This window comes from Peromyscus californicus, unplaced genomic scaffold (genome assembly GCF_007827085.1).
Source record: "Peromyscus californicus insignis strain IS unplaced genomic scaffold, ASM782708v3 Scaffold_4__1_contigs__length_199733344, whole genome shotgun sequence".
NCBI classification, from domain to species: Eukaryota; Metazoa; Chordata; class Mammalia; order Rodentia; family Cricetidae; genus Peromyscus; species Peromyscus californicus.
The window spans coordinates 96,897,597-96,910,237 of NW_026294562.1; the positions used below are offsets into that span (position 1 = coordinate 96,897,597).

Sequence of the window (12,641 nt, forward strand, 5' to 3'; positions counted from 1 at the left end):
CTCTCAGTTTATTGCACTGTTTATGGTGGTGCCATGCTGTTTTTATTTCTACAGCTCTGTAGCATAACTAATGACCCACGTTCCATGTCCTATGTGGATGCTAGCTTTGAATCTTGAAATCAGTATGATTACATTGAAGTACCCATAGAAGATACAACACTAGTAAGGGACTAAGAGGGTGAGCTTTGAAGGGAGGTGAGAAAGAACACAGGTAGTATGAAGAAGGGGTAAATGGTATAGAGGAATAAAAAAGCAAGGTAAGGAAGGGAATATGAGAAGGAATAAAATTACTAACACCCTTTTAAAATGCCTTATAGAAACTACCTATTGTAGAAGCATCCTAAAATGCATAGAATACACATATAAATCAGTTTAAATGGTGTTACACTATAAGAGAGACAGTGCTTCCCCAAACACCATAAGTTATCAATTATAAAACCCAGTGCCAGGTATGAGCTATTTTTTTCAAGCTGTTTGTCAGTGAGGCCATATGAAACCTCCTAAACATTAAAAGTTATTGCCATTACTCCTGATTACCCTCAAGAACTTCATGATAAGACCCTATTGGTGAAGACACCAGATACTCAAGTCATAATTACATCAGAAATCAAGCTGGTACTGGCCTATCAGCAGCATCCCTAGTGGCTAGCTTTCACAGTACTAGAAGGTGCTGTGCCTGATATAGAGGGAGAAATATAAAACAGTCTTACCCCGCTGTGAACTCTGTCAGCTATAATAAAAACTAGCTTGGCCATATATACTCACTGTTCAGTGGCAACACTAATGTTTTGACACTAACCAACCACTTTCTGATTGGATTTAACACCCACTCCACAATATGGAACCTATACCCTGGTATTGGTAATTGGGCAAAAAAATCCTTAGTTCACTTAGTGATGCACTGTGGTCAGCAATTGTAAGCCAAATAAATTGTTTCTTCCCTAAGTTAGATTTGGTCAGTGCTTGGTCTACAGAATTGACACAGTAGTAAGCTGATCCCTGACCTCTTATCTTCATACTAATATTAATGCATCTCTCAACCATCAGCAGAGAAGGTTCTAGTTGATGCAGATTTAGAGATCCAGAACCAGTCAACATGCAGTGAATGAAAGAATAAGGAGTGCTGACCTCTAAATGGTGCATCTATATTTCATCTCCTGCCCACAAGGGTCAGGAACATTGTGGAAGAGGGGACAGAGATATTGTAAGAGTCAGAGAAGGAGCTGTCTGCAGCGACACAGTATTTATTGGCTACAACAGTGAAGTTGCACACATGAAGTCAAAGTGGCTGGGGCTACATGTGCCAGCCCTGGACAAAATTAAGCCATCAAAACTCTCAGTGTGGTTGAGGAGCGGCTCAGGAAGTCCTGTCTCCTTGTGGGAAGCTATTAGCAGTTGGTGGCTGCTGGGGAAGAGTTGCTTTTTTGAATTGGGTATGTGGGCTCTGAGAGGGTACCCAAGCTCCCATATCATTGCATTTAGAGGCAGAAAAAATGGACTCAGTTTGTGTTTAAAAGAAAAAAATAAGGCAATACATGAAGGTGATAGGAAAAGGTAATAGGGGGTTAAAGAATTGGAGAGGAGAAAATGGTGGAGTAGATTTGATCAAAACACATTAGATACATATATGAATATCAAAAAATATGATTTTAAGTTTAACTGACAATTTTATTTGAGGTCTATATCTTAGGTTCATTATTTCATATAATACTTGAAAATTTGGAGTCTGAGGCATTTAATTTTGTAATTTTAAATACATTTTCAATATGAATCAACTATCTGAAGTATTTCTGACAAGGATTTTTCTCCCATTCGTGGGTTGTCTTTTATTCTGGTGTTTATTTTCTTGCAAGGTAAAAGCATTTTAATTTTATGTTATCTCATACATCAGTTTTTCAGGTTATTTCCTGGGTTAATCTAAGTGCTTTTCAAAAAATTCTGTCTTTTGACTTTACCTACACTTATACCTGTTTACTTATATACACATATACATTATAGGCTACTATATGCATGTGAGGGAGAGCTTTCTGATAAATACTTCACATTTCTGTTTCTCCAAGCAAGACCGGGCTCTAGTGAAACCTGGGTCATCACCCTAAAATCTTGCCATCACCACTGCCATTTTTGAGCCTCTATTTTGGAGACCTAACACCTTTATACCCTCATCTAAACCTGGATGGGAGCTAAATTAAAGAGACTTGGGAGAACTTATTTAATTTCAATGTATCAAGGCAAGGTCAGACCTTTTAAGCTTGGAAAATGAAAGTAAAGTGAAATTTAATAGAAACAAGAATACCAGAGAAGGGAAATGGACTGATTTCAACTTTTACATTTCTTTTATTTTCTTGAAAAAAATTATATAGTATATTTTTATCATGATTTCCTCTTCCACAGTTTCTTTCAAGAACTTCCCATCTCCCTAATCACACAACTTAGTTATTTTTTCCTCTCTTTCTTTCAAACACACACACACACACACACACACACACACACACACACACACACACACACACACAAGCAACTTACTGGAAAATGAGAAACACAGGACAACATGCCCCCCAACAAAATCTCACAAAAAATGAGAATCAAAATAAACAAGCAAAAAACAAATAAAACAATAAAATAGCCAAACAAATCAAAATGAGACAAAAATTCTAGAAAAATATAATTGAAATTGTTTTGTGTTAGCCAAATACTCCTAGGCATTGGGCCTGTTTTGCATTGTGGATAATATACCCAGTGGAACTCTTGGTATTCCAGGAAATTGGTATTTCCTTTGTCAGTATATGTTACTTGCAGATAGTGTCTTAGTTATGGGTGGGACCTTGTGTAGAGTTTCCCCTTTCATTGCTGGGACCTTATCAGGCTGGAACCTCTATACATCTTGTGTGTGCTGCCACATTCTCTGTAAGTTCATATGTACATCCATCCTGTTATGTTTGTTATATACTGTTTCCTTGTTGTCATACATCACCTCAGGCTCTTACAACTCATACAATCTTTTCAGCCATTATGGAGTTTATGATCCCTGGCATAAAAAAAAATAAAAATGAAAATAATAAAAGACCTTAGATTCAATCCAATTTTAATTAAAAGGTTTATTGATTAGCTACTAGCATGATGACCATCTCTGATCCAAACTTGATATTGCTGTGAGAGAAGGGATGAGGGAAAATTTTTTAAAGGCAAAAACCTTAAGAAGACCTCAGCATCTACTCAAGCAAGAAATTTAAGTGGTCAAGGCAACCCAAAACAATTCTTGGGTGTCTGCATGAGGAAGTTACAGAAGCAAAAAAAAAAGCAGTTAGTAGATGAGTATGGGGTGATGCTCCACAGGGCATAATTACCTCCTGCTTCTAGATTTTTCTAGTATGGGAATTCCTTGTCATTACTTAAAACAAATAAATTATCACTTCATGTTGAACTGCTAGAGCGGCCAATGTCAAAGTAGTCTTTTTATACTTTTTACCTTCAAGTACAGCCTGACAATGGTGGAATGGCACACTCTGGTCTCCTTCATGTTGGGGAATGATGTTTGTACAAGTTGCTTTACAAAATGGACACTGTTTCCAGCAGCCACAGAGATGAATTTTCTCAATGTGAGAAACCATTTCATCAATGGGCTTCTTTGAGCAGTCCTCTTCTACTTTCCTCATTGCAGGACCCAAAGCTGCACTCATGGCTTCTTTGAGAAATTCTGTATTCTTTATCTCTTGGTGCACAAAACTCATCATGGAAAGGTCTCTTCTTGGAAAGATCAAGTTGTTCCATAGGTTATCACGGAAGTAATTCAACCAGCCAGCTACAATGTTGCTTTCATCATTAGCTTCTATGGACTTATGAATGGCAGCAAGAATGTCTATCTTGATATCAACTAAATTTACTTTTTAAAATGTGATTTTGTTTTTTCACCTTCATATTCTGAACAGTATCTTCTAATGTGGTCTCTACTGTAAACCCTGAAGAAGGATTCTGGCTGATAAATGTAATGCTAGTAAAAGTTTTCTTCTGCCAGAGAAATGAGAACATGTTTCTCCAGGTTAGCCCTTTTCCTTTGAATGCAAGGCAGGTGGATCTCATGACCCCAGCTACTTTAGGACCCATTTACCCCCACATGGTAGTAGAGATAGCAGGAGTGAGCTTTAGCCACAGGAAGTCAACAAAGGATGTGATGGAAGTGGCGCCTTGGCAACAAATTTTAAAACTCATGAAGAAATCATCTTTCTTCCTTTCCAGGTAGTTCATAGGATCATTTGAATTCTTGAATGCCTCATGCATTTCCTTGAAACCCTTAGACACTCTTTGGAATAAGCTTAGTGGTAAGACAGTGTTGTAGTCTCTAGTAAATATGTAATCTTCCTCAGGGGGTACAGATTTCAGTTCTTTTTCTATTATCCTCAGTATTTCATGAAAACCATTCTGACTATAATCATGTTTTCACTTCCAAATGCTTTTAACTGTTTCATTAAATCTTAAATCAATGTTATTAGTAGTATTATTAATGGACTCTTTATGACAGGTTTCTAAACTCTTTAGAATTATACCATATTGTTTTTTTCATTTGAACATGTTTGGCATAACTGATTTCAAACTTCTCTCCAGAGTTCCTTTTTAGTCTTTCCACACTTTTTTTTTCTTGAAATACTCCAGAAGGATATTTTCAGTTCCAAATCAATGTTAGGGTCGGTGACATTAGGGACAGTTGAAAACACATTGTAGGTCTAATTTGTCCAAAGTTGATCAAATTTCTCATGCAACTATTCATCACTTAATTATTTACCCTTCCTACATACAGCCAACTCTTGGCACCTCTCTAACAGCTCATTTTCATATTGTGACTTTTGGTTATTAGTCCTTCTTGACTTTTTTTGAGGTTGATAACTGAATTGCCTTTCCTTCTTGTATCTGAAATAAGAGCATCTTTAAGCATTAGTAGCTTATGTTCAAAATTTGCTTTCCATTGAACCAATGTTTCATTATCTGGGTTTTCTTCATTTATATGTCAATTTATTGCTTGATAATTTCATATTTCTTGTTATGTGGACCCTCTAGTACATTGGTTGTGAGTGTCAGAATTTTCCTATTTTAAAACTAATTGTGCAGTTAGTTCTATAATTCCAGAACATGATTTCTTAGCTCACAGGGTCAGTGGTTATACGTGAGTTCCAAGTTGCTCAGGGCTATGACTTCCTTAGTGTTCCTGAAATTGAAAATGAAATTCTCATTGACTAGGGCATTCCATGAGTCCTGAACTTGAAATTTTACATTTGGAGATCTTCATGATCCTTCCCCTGGATTCCTTCTGGGAAGTCCTCAGGATCCCATTCTTCAGTTCTTGGACATTGTGTCTATAATGCTAATTGGGAGAGGCCATTGAGGGAATGCCATCCCAGAGGTGAGGAAAGTAGTAGAGATAATGACTGACACCAAATTTAATTACATCACTGAAGTGGGTTATGTTTGCTCACTCTTCCAACTCAAAAACTATTGTTTTCAGTGGGGCGGTGGTGGCGCACGCCTTTAATCCCAGCACTCGGGAGGCAGAGCCAGGCGGATCTCTGTGAGTTCGAGGCCAGCCTGGACTACCAAGTGAGTTCCAGGAAAGGCGCAAAGCTACACAGAGAAACCCTGTCTCGAAAAACCAAAAAAACAAAAAACCTATTGTTTTCATTTTATTCAGTCTTGGTTGCGGTCACTTTCATCCTTGTATACCTTGATCTTTTGTTGTAATTTCTCCTGCATTCTAATGGACAGATAACTGGGGGAAAACTTCACTTGTTTAATTCTCAGAAAGGCCTGGACAACAAATTATAGGATGTCCTTTATCTTTGCTAAATTTTCCCCCAAAATATTGATCTGAGTCATGTTTCCAAGGCCAATGATGAATGTTGCCAACTTATTGTCCCAATTCTGGAATTTGTTGTGGAGTTCTATAGCTCAAAGTCCTTCTGTACCTACGACCCACAGGGAGTAAAAGCCAAGTTCTTCTATGAATGTCTTATCTACTTCTAGTAGCTGCATGTAGACCCTCTTGGCACACCTGGCAATACTGACTATGAACTACAGCCCAGTTAGCACATTCAGCAGGGTGAACTTTCCTGGGCTCTGCATGGCAAAGATAGAGAGAACAGTCTTTTATCCAAGTTTCTTTGAGATCTTGTCAAAAATAGCTGCCACACACTTTAGAGGCACACATGAAGAATCCCCACCCATCAGCTCAGTGGGAACAGCAGTCATCATCATATCTGCAGTAATTTGAGGGAGGCAGAGCCAAAGGCTGTCTTTAGTAGAGGAAGCACCTTCCAGGATTTCAAAGATATGGCCAATTCCAAAAGGGCAGTCAAGAGTCTCTATGAACATGACTTCTATCTGCTTCTGCCAAAGCATCAGGGAGTTTATCTTTTGTGGCTAATGCTTTTCCATCTGTACCACTGATCACAAATATTGTTGCTTTTCATCTGAATTCTCCAAATGCCTTATAGCTAGATTTTCTAAAACCATACTCAACCAGTGTAAGAAATAGAGGTTATGGAATTTCTAGGTCTTCTTTGAGAATTTGTAGGTCATATCACATTAAATAATTGAGAGCCAAAGCCTTTTTAAACTACTGCCATTGTATTTTTTGTTTTTCTGTCTCAGTCTCACTCTTGTGTTGTTCAATGCTCCAGTGCCCTTTTACTTGCAGATGGCAGAGTTCTTTGCTTTCTTACACCAAGGGTACCATAGTTGTCCATGAATGGGCAGCAAATTTTCTTTTATTTCAGACAGCTTCTATTGTTTTAGGAGCTCTGTTATACTCTACCCCTTTTCTTTGTCTTCCTTCAATTCTGTCTGGTCTTCATCAATCAGAAACCCTTGTTTTCAAGCCATCTGTGAAGAGTCTTCTAAACTGAGAACAGTGACATAGAGTTCTAGTAAGTGTTTGGTGTTAGTCATGAGTTCTTCTGTTAATTCCACCTGATTTCTTTTTCTGATGACAACTCCTATCCTTCTTACCAGTATTATTAGCTGTGGTTTTTTTTCTTTGTCATCAAATAAGCAGGTCAAAGGTCTTTATGATTGTTATAAGTCACAGACACATTTTTTGTTTTCTTTATTGTCATCAGAAGCTGACATGAAGATCACAATGAGAGAAGAGACATCCTGTAGGAAACTGAGTTGTTCTATATGTCCCTTGGCATTCCCATGAAGATTGGTAAAGGCCACTCACTTGTCAGCTATGACCTCACCTTGGCTCCCAGGACAGAACCAGCAGATGTCCAAAACTCCCTCCATCAGGAGACAGTTGCTGCTTCCCCTGTAGTCCCAATGAAAAAACACAGCATGTTTATGTCTACTGAGGAAGGAGCTCGTGATCTGAGATTTAGAATCAGAGAGGCAATTTCTGACTCTAATGAAGGACACATGGTGATAGAAAAACAGCACATCTGCTGCTTCTTGTGACTATACTCTTGAGCTGTGTTGAGTCACTTGCCTCTTGACAACTTTTCCTAATTTGTCTGAGATACCAGAGAGAAAATCCAATCTGAGAAGTGTTGGGATTTAGTTCCCCACAGGGGAGTTCAAATTGCCAATGGAAAGTTTGGATAAAATATGTTGCATGGCAAGATCATCTGCACAGTGAAAGATGCCCATCAGAATGTCAATTGGGTGAGTGTGGGGCCAGACTCAGTGGCTGAAGAATCAGTAGGTTCATCTTTGTAGTCAACCAATTCTTCATATAGGTCAAAAGTACCATTTTCTTGGTTGGAGGGACCTACAGAATCTTGGGTTTCTGCATTTTCAGTGTTACTGAATCCTAGATAGTTCAACCCACAATCTAGCATCAGTAGCTTTTGTAGGAAATAGAATGGAAGTTCCTGCTCAGATTTTGGCTGTGTATTCTATACAGAAGTCTTATAGATCAGATGGAAGTCAACTCTGTTCATCTTTTTTGGGTAGTGATGTTCTAGACCTAGGTACTGGAGTAAGTCTAGGAGAGGTCCTTTTTCTATCATTTCCTTTTTGTTGTTTTCATTATTTTGCTGGATAAAAGTTTCTTTCTTTTCAGGGCAGAGACTTTGCAATTGTTTTTCACCTCATCCATCTGCAAAGAAAAGATGGTGTCTTCATAGTTCCCGTCAATGAATAATCTCAACTTATGCTCTAGAGTCTCCCATTCATGAACTATGCCAAATTTTGTGAGGACATGTGCAAGTTTTATAGACAATGATTGTTCCATATGCTGACTTGTTAATGCCAAGCATTGTGTTTTCTCTCCAGGAAAAGTCATGATTCAAATCATGGTTTTCAGAGCTTTGAGCACTAAGAATGCCTGTGTCCTCTCAATGCAAATAGTTTTGAGTTCCTGGTATCTGTGTTGTAGAGTTTATATTTCATCCAGGAGGAAATTTAATCAGTAAATCCCAGGAGAAGATGAAAAACATTGCTTTCTGGCTGATATCTTGCACTAGCTGGAATGGAGAAGAGTAGCAGCTGCATTTCTGGCTCCTCTGCTTCTCTGAGGTAACACAAGAAAAATCTGAGAGCTGTGCTGATGTCACATGTGGATGTTGTTTGAGCTTCTTCCATTGTTTCTGGGGACTTTGGGATTTGGGGACTATGAGAGATTTCTTTTAATTTCTTTTAAATTTTTAAGGAATTTAGAAAATTCAGTGATTCTAGCTTGCTGTTTCTCTGACTCTGTCTGATAGATCCACTGCATGATGGACCTTACCTGAAGAAAGTTTTTGACTTTATAGACATGGGGTTCTAGAAGGCTTCAAAACTGAGTTTTAATAAAAAGTTTTTAAATTGGTGGGTTTTGCAAGAGTTAACAGTATTTATGAGAAAAATTGTCCAGCTCCCAATCTGTGAGGCACTTATTAGTCCAACTGAAAAAAAGCCATAACTTTTTGTTTTCTGAGCCAATGTTTGCATCAATCCCATTAGCTTCTGAAGCTTCTCTTCAGAGTCAGAGATCTCACAGGATTCTACATCTCCTAGGAAAAATTCTTCTTCCTTTTCAGAATTCAACAACTCCTCTTCAGCCTGGATGTGGGCAATGAGGCCATCAGAGCAGAATAAGTGTCTGACAGACAATTTGCCACCAGAAAGGAGTGGTGAAAATTTCTTCTGTGATTTGATAGCATGATGTCCTAAATGAATACCAAGTGGAAGTTTTCGGTCAATGACAGACCAGGTTTTGTTGCTGGTGAGAAAGCCAGTTATCCATGGAACAATTCCATTTGCTTCTGGTGATGCACCTTTCTGGGCCACAGAAAATTGGGCTTTGATTTGGAGCTGTTGATTAGTTGCATTTTTGCAGAATCTTACTAAATGTGAGTCTGATGTTGTCATTCTTGCCCCAAATTCAACTCTAAAGCCACTGTAGGTCCCCCATATTCAATTATCAAAGGCTTTTGCTGTCTGTTGCTTCATACAATCCAGCTGGTCACTTTTTAAACCCTCTGAAATAGCCTTTTAGTAGCAGACTCCCCCAAGGTACAGAGGGCTTTGATTAACATTAGAGCCAAATATGTTCAAGAAGTTTTCTGTCCTTTTCCTCAGTATGAGGAATTTTTTTGGTCCATCTCTGTTTAAGATTAGTGATTTTCAGTACCTTGAGAGCAATGGTGGAGAGCTAGATCTGATCAGCTCAAAAGTGGAAGGAGGCTAGGGGCACTTAGCTGAACTTGGCTGAATAGAAATAAGAATGCTCTGAATATGACTGCTGTGTGACCATAGTTTTTGAATGTTTGCTTGGGTCTCTATTCCCTCTAAACTAAATCACCATCATCTCTCCTTGGCTGATATCATTGCTCGAAATCCCAGTTTCTCTGCAGTTTTGGTGAACAGGGATTTTGCTAGAGAAGATACGAATTCTTTTGCTTTCATCCTTTTTCCTTGCTCAGGTCCAAAGAGGAAGAATTCCTTGGGGACCCTGAGTAGCTCTTCTCTCCTCACTACCAGGCCCTTTTGCTTGCTTGTCTTATAAATTCCCTGCAGAGCCCACCTTACCAGGTCTCTGTCACGGAGGTTTCCCCTGTAGGTCAGTTTCTGCTCCACATCCTTTAATTGTCTCTCCATTGTTTCAGTGACATCTTTCAGGGGCACCTCAGGCCCTGGCCAGCACTCTTCAGGGATCTCCATTGCTTGTCTCAGCTCTGCTTCTTTCCTCCTCACTGCTTCTTCCTGTCTGTTCTTCCCTTCTGACTGCAAGGCCCTCAGTTCCTGCAGTGCCTGTCCTGCCTGCCTCTGCCTGTTCCTTATCATCTCCCCTGGAGTCTCCTGGAACTCTGCAACACTCTTTGGCTGTGAGAGGTCAAGCAGCTTCTCCAGAGCCTTTTTCTCCCATGTGTGTTGTGTCTGGGACTTCAGCTTCTGGAGGTCTCTTTCTTCTAAGTGCTGTAAGGCCTGGGTACAGGTCACACCCAGGTCTTCCTGCAGCTTAGGCAGCCAGTGGTCAACAGACAACCCCACTTCTGTCAGTGTCTCCTTGAGATCTTGCCCCTTTCTAGGCTGAGGCTCATTAGTGGTACACTCTGCTGTTGCCATGGCTCTGTGAAGACCAAATACTTGTTTAGTCTGTGTCTAAAGTGTAAGAAATTTCTGCACATGATCCAATGTGTGGGTGTCCTAAAGAGGCAATTCTCCAAGATTTCTCATTTCCTTATCTCATTGTCTAATTTATATGTTTCTTTATCATCGTTGTCATATTTTTGTTTACTAAATATAGTTTTCCTGTCTATTGTTATGAGTTTCAATGTAATAGACTGATTTTGTTTTTGGCATCTCCTGTCATGGACTGGCCCATTGGGGGTACCACAATCGTAGGAGAACCAGGGCTTGAGCAGTCAGGAAGGCAAGGATTCGGCGAATGACAGACAACACACTCAGAAGTGGTTTGAATCTGCTGCAATTTTACTTTTGTAAATCAATAGTTTATATACAGAAAAGAAAATTATCAAGTCATACAAGGAACAACAAGAGCTTGGCAATAATTTAATTACATCATCTTTAAAAAAAACCAGCAAGCACACAATTATTAATCGGCGTTAGACATATCCCTTTACCCACAAGAACTTTATGACCCAAAAAGCAGTCTGTGATTTTTAAACTTAATATAGTCCCTAACTTGTGTAGACTTCTTATGGTTGTAGTTGTGTTTTTTATCTTATCTCAGCAGCTTTTTAGTTTATTATGTCCTTTTTTTGGGGGGGAGGGTTATGATCCACTTAGCCAATTTGGATGTTGTAGACCCTCTCTGAGTCTTTTTTTAGTTCTCCACCACATATTTTTTTTAATATAAAACCTTTTTACCTGTTGGAATATGGACTCTTGTACTTTTTGCCTGTAAGGGGAAGGGGTTCTGTTGTAGTCCTTAAGTTTTCCATGCTGAATTTCCTCAACGGAGGGGCCCACCATCTGTCTCCTCTGAGATAACGTCTTTTGTCATAAATCACTTTAGGTGGGATTTCTAAAGGATTCCTAGTGGTTGAGTGTTTATTTCCTGGAAGTGCCTGAACCTTTATACTTTTTTTATTTAGTGGCTTGGGGTCTTAAAAAATAGCTCATTTTGTTATATTTAATTAAGATCTATTAAGATCTATGTCTAGCTTTTTCTTTTTTCCATAGTTCACAACCCAAGCATTTATTAATTTTGGCTGTGTTTTATGGATTAATTAGAACATTATCAGAAAGGAAGTTATACAGAACCCATAGCCCAGGGAACTCATGATCCGTGAAGCACGTCTTCTTTGAGAAGGAGGCATAACGCGGGCATAACGCTCCCAGGGACCTCCAGGGAGCTTAGTCCCGTGGGACACGTATCTCTCGCCCGCTATTATAGACATAACTGTTCATGTCACACAGATGACACTGGAGTTGGTGTGGCAATCTCCCCCTTCAATTATTCAACAACAAAACCAGTAAATTAATGAGTGAAAATTTAATACATAACTAGGTGACAGCTTACTTTTTATTTTATAAATGAGAGTGATTCCATCTGCTGATTACCTTTTATGTATATATTTCTGTGAAACCTATGTTGACTGTTTCCATTCCTATCTCCCTAAATACATCTCAACATATATAATACTGTTTTGGTCTCCTATCCTTTAAATGCATTTCTACTTTGTTCATGCTTGTCACTCACTTTTAACTTTTCATCTTGCCCTAGGATATTATTTAGAATCTTTTCTATAGATGTGATAAAATACCATGACCAAGTCAATTTATAAAAGATGCGTTAAATTTGGGTTTCATGATGTCTGAGGGTTAGAGTCTATGACCATAATGGCAGGAAGCATGGTAATAGTCAGGTAGCCATGACACTGGAGCAATAACTGAAATCTCACATCTTGAGACACAACCATACTATAAAGGGGGTACTGGCAATTGCTGGAGTATTTCAAATCCTCAAAGCCCATCCTAGTGATACACCTCCTCCAACAAGACTACACCTCCTAATCTTTCCCAAGGTGTTCTACCAAGTGGGGACCAAGCACTCAAATATGTGAGTCTATGGAGGCCATTCTCATTCAAACCACCACATTCCACTCCCAGACATGCATAAACCCGTTGCTGTATCATAATAAAAGTGCATTTTGTCCAACTTTAATATTCCTCACAGTGTTTCATTTTCAACATTGTCTAAAAGC

At 38.9% G+C, this 12,641-nt stretch overlaps 1 pseudogene; it reads right to left on the bottom strand.

The window, feature by feature from the left end:
• Positions 1-3,237: 3,237 nt before the first annotated feature.
• On the bottom strand, positions 3,238-10,536 carry LOC128123867 (interferon-induced very large GTPase 1-like; annotated as a pseudogene).
• Between the last annotated feature and the right edge of the window lie 2,105 nt (positions 10,537-12,641).